Consider the following 5,296-nt stretch of genomic DNA (forward strand, 5'->3'; position numbering starts at 1 on the left):
ATTGGTTCGTATACATATATCATGTGTGGAGAAGGACCCTCTAACTAGCATTTTACCTATTTACCTAAATTCGTTTTTATAAAGTGTTTTCTACAAAGTTTTGTTTTAAGTTTTATTTTCGTCAAAAACAATCCCCATGTTATTTAGTCTTCATATTTGAGTCAAAACTTGTTTTCCTTGAGTCTTTTGAGTCAAGTCAAGTCCTATTTTCGTCCAAAACCTTTATTGAGTCTAAAAGTGAGTCTTTTTGAGTATTGGTTGCTGTTTTAAGTGTCTAAAGTTAGTTTTGAGTCCATAGAGTCTAGTTTAGTGTTTTTGAGTCTTATTTACATAGATTAGCATCCCTAGTTAATCCCCAGTCTAGAACGATCCCTACTTACATATCTACTACAATTGTCACAAATAGGGTTTAATTTGTGTGTCAAGTTAATTTTCACATCAGTTCCATAGACAAGTACAAGGCTAGGCTTATTGCCAAGAGGTTCTATCAACAAGCAAGGTTAGACTACACTGAAACCTTCAGTCCAGTTGCTAAACCTGTAACTATTCGACTTCTTCTCACCTTGGCTGCTCAAGATGATTGGTTTCTCAACCAACTTGATGTGAACAATGCCTTTTTACATGGTAACCTCTCAGAATATGTCTTCATGCAACAACCTCCTGGATTTGAGGACTCTACACAACCTAATTCTTTCTGTAGATTACATATGTCCTTGTATGGACTTAAACAAGCTCCTAGAGCTTGGAATGAAAAGTTGAATGGTGCATTACTCTCTTTGGGCTTTGTGGGTTCCCAATCAGATCATTCAGTATTTGTCAAGAAAGATCCTCAATTGGTATTCATTCTTGTCTATGTTGATGACATTCTTGTCATTGGTTCTTCTCTTCCAGCTTGCAAGCAAGTTATTGATCAATTGACTGCCCTATTTCCAATCAAAAACCTTGGCTCCTTACACTACCTTCTTGGTATTGAAGTTAAACGGTCTTTTAAGGGCATCTTTATTTCTCAAACAAAATATATTCTAGACCTGTTACATAAGGCTAAAATGGATGGTGTAAAACCATGTGTTACTCCACTTAGCACATCTAAATTGGATCACACTTCTCCATTCTTAGATAATCCTACTGAATATCGATCTCTTGTTAAAGCTCTACAATATCTTACATGGAATCGGCCAGATCTCTCATTTATAGTGAATCTTGTTTGCCAGTATATGCATAGTCCTAGAATATCTCATCTTCAAGCAATCAAGCGAATTCTAGGGTATCTTAAAGGTTCTATTGATTGTGGTCTCTGGTTTTCCAAAAGTTATTCATCACCAACTATAAATGCCTATTCAGATGCTGATTGGGCAGGTTGTGCTCTTGATAAAAAGTCCACTGATGGTTTCTATGTGTTTTTGGGCAACTCAATTATCAGTTGGAGTGCCAAGAAACAATCTACAGTGGCAAGATCCTCCACAGAGGCTGAGTATAGGTCCTTGGCTAACACTACTATAGAACTAACATGGATCTGCAAAATTCTTGTTGACATTGGTTTTAAATTGCCTTGTAATCCAAACTTGTGGTGTGATAATATCTCAGCTATTTCTCTAGCCAAGAATCCCATTTTTCATGCTCGGACTAAGCATGTTGAAATAGACCACCATTATATTCGTGAAAAAAGTTTTAGTATAAGAGATTTCTCTGTATTCTGTTTGTTCTCATGATCAAGTGGCTGACATTTGTACTAAAGCTCTGCCTAAGTCCCAGTTTCCATTTCTAAGCGACAAACTTGCTCTTCAACAACCTCGAATTAGTTTGAGGGCTGATATTGAGGGTACAAATGCAAGTGCAGATGTAAAATATATCTCTTACATATTGTATAGTTTGTTATAGTTGTTTAATTTGTTAGAATATGGTGGTTTTGTCTTATTGGTGGAAATACTTGTATATATGCATATTGTAATTTTTATTTCAAGATCAATGAAAAGATTATTTTCCAATAGATATTACCCACTTCGTGGCTTTGGAGTTGGCTTTATCATAGTCATATTTCATGACATACTTTCCAGGTTTATCACTCGAGATGGTCATGCATTTGCCGTTTGCTCAGATTGTCCCATCTGTTTGGAACATCCACTGCTTATTGAGTTCTAGTCCGCATGACCATAATTGGGTGACACTCTTATCTACATAGTCATTTGCATCCACAGACAAACCTGATGGACCACTGATGGGTGTTATGCTATTTAGTATCGTGCACATTTGGTTTTCATATTCAACATTTGCTCTGCTATTCCTAGTAGGAGTATTGCAAGTGTTGCATTGGTAGTGTAGTAATTTCACACTGAGGATGATGTTTGACATAGTGCCATATACCAAGACGGAGTTGTTTCATTGGCCTCGAAGCTCAATGATCCGATTGAAGACTCTGTTGAGTGACCTTTAGATCTCAAACGAGAGAGGCGACCAATTATCCTCCAAGCTCAGCATTTATGGGTCTGGGAGAAAACCATTCTCCGACATGCAACTACGGACACGTTGCTCAGTGAATTTGAACCTAGCTAATTTAGAAACCATTTGCATAATCACAAGTAGTGATTCGGCTTTACGCAAGTCAACATACAAATATGCAATTGCATAATTCAAAGGGACACGTCCTAAATGGATTTCTTCCTTAGATTTACCTACTATGCTCTCAACCTCGAAATAATTGCCAGTGAAGGGAAGCAAATAACCCGTTGTTTATGGGAATAATAAAGTATTCAACGCTACAATCAGAGCATCCTTGAAAAAGTAGGATTTTCCTTGGTTAGTGGTACTATAAGCCACTACATTCACACTCAATGTTGAGTTTTAAGTATTTGTTTGTATTATGATTCATAAGGAAACAACCACAGAAGGATACAATATATTATTAATCTATAAATGGATTTATGCAACCTACACACCATGCTAGGCTCATTGTATTGAGGATCTCCCAGTGGTAGCTTCATGTAGACCTCCTCTTCAAGGTCGCCATGTGAGAATGCATTCTTCACATCCATTTGGTATAAAGACCATCATTTATTCACAGCAACAAACAATAACACCCTCACAGTGTTCATCTTGGCAACTGGAGCAAATGTTTCCTTGTAGTCTACGACATATGTTTGAGTGAATCCTCTAGCCACCAACCTAGCTTTGTGTCTTTCAATCGATCCATCTGAGTAGAATTTGATCTTGTAGATCCACTTACTACCAATTGCCCTTTTTTTTCTGGTGAAAGTCTAACTACACTCTAGGTGTTGTGATTGGTGAGAGCACGAAGTTCTTACTCTATGACATTTCTCCACACTTCTTGACAGCTTGCTTCTTAAAAGGTTTAAGGCTCACAGTGACTGGTGATGGTGTTCAAATAGGCAGCATAAGATCGAGAAACTTTCTAGTAGACATGAAACCATTGATTGGATGCCTGGTTGAATAAATCACATAATCTTGAAGCCTTGAAGGAGGGTGCCTAGCATGCACTAGATTTCTTTTGCCTTGAACCTGTTGTGTTTCTTCTATCAAGATTTCTTGCTCTTCGTGAGGAGATTTTTCATTGTACATCTGTTGGTCAGGATTTTGATCACTAACTTGAATTTCATCAGCTAAAGTAGGATCATTAAGAGGCTGTATCTCGAAAGACAGTTTCTCAGCCCTTGGTAAGGGAAAAAAACTCAAAACATGACTCCCCCTGTGACTGATCATCAGACAACTTGTTGTAAAAATGAGTTAGTTTCATCAAGTCGTACATCCCTCGAAACTACAACTCTCTTTAACTTGGGACTATAACACTTGTAACCTTTTTGAGTAAATGAGTAACCAAGAAACATGCATTTGTTAGCCCTAGGGTCCAATTTATCCCTATGCTGAGATTGAATATGAACATAGCAAGTGCACCCAAAGACTTTAAGGTGTGACAGATTAACATCTCTTCCTTTTAACACTTTCATTGGAGATTTGAACTCTAAGACTCGACTTGGTAATCTGTTTATGATATATGTACCTGTCATGACCCCTTGGGACCAAAATCTTTTTGGTACTTTCATGTGCAACATTAGAGCTCTTGTTTTTTCAAGTAGATCACGGTTCTTTCTCTCGGCTATGCCGTTTTGTTGTGGAGTACCTACACAACTGGTTTGATGCAAAATTCCATTACTGCTTAAATATTGTTTCATAATGTGTGACATATATTCCGAGCCATTATCAGATCTCAAGGTTTGGATTTGGGAATTAAAGTGATTTTTGACAAGATTATGAAATTCTATGAATGCTTCAACAACTTCACCCTTAGATTTCAAAAGGTATAACCAATTAACTCTCGAGAAATCATTTATGAAAGTTACAAAATACTTATACCCATCAATAGATTCAAAAAATGGCCCCCATACATCTAGATGTACAAGTTCAAAAACTTGCTTGGTCTTATTTGAGGATGAACCAAAAGGTAACCTAGTGGATTTACAAAAGTGACAAGTATCACACTGGATCACTTCTTTACAAAAATTTGGAAACAATCTTGACAAAATGGACTTGGATGGATGAGCAAGTCTTTGATGCCACAGGTTTTGGTCTTGACTTAGGTTAGACTTGACTTGAAATCCCTTGAGAAATGAGGTCTCCTTGGACAGGTAATAGAGACCATATAAGAAAAAACCTTCACCAATCTTCTTCTTGGTGCTGAAAGATGACAATGTAATGGGAGAAAGTAACTAAACGGTTTAAGGTATGTGTGATTTTTCCAACTGAGAGAAGTTGAAAAGGAAATGAAGGAACATATAAGGCTTTAGACTCTATATTGTCAGACACTAGACGTATTTATCCTATAGCTAACACTTTAGCTCCCTTCCCATTAGCAATTGAAACAAGTGAAGGTGTAGGAAGTTTTTTAAAATCATGGAGCTTGTAAAATTGGTTTGTTATGTGATCTAAGGCACTATAATCTATGACCCACAAATCATGCAATTGATTTATATTTAAAGCAGTTTTGAAAGCTGTCGATATACCTTGAATGTTGTCCAGAGTGAGCTTTTTCGAGTCAGCTAGAAAACCTGCAAACTTTCCCAGCAAAGCAATTGAGTTGCCATTTCCAAAGGTAACAGCTTCATCACTCCCAGAGACTTCCTTCTTCATTTGAAGGTACGCAGCGATCTCATTTATGAGTGTGGTAAGATTAAAGGTAAAATTCAGAAGATCCTTTGAGCCTGTAGTTGACAGGGATGAGACATGATTAGCTTTAGAAGCTGAGGCTTCTTCTGAATAAACCTTTCATTTTTCATGAACTCTGGTT

The sequence above is a fragment of the Pyrus communis genome, chromosome 13 (genome assembly GCF_963583255.1).
Source record: "Pyrus communis chromosome 13, drPyrComm1.1, whole genome shotgun sequence".
Classification (NCBI taxonomy): domain Eukaryota; kingdom Viridiplantae; phylum Streptophyta; class Magnoliopsida; order Rosales; family Rosaceae; genus Pyrus; species Pyrus communis.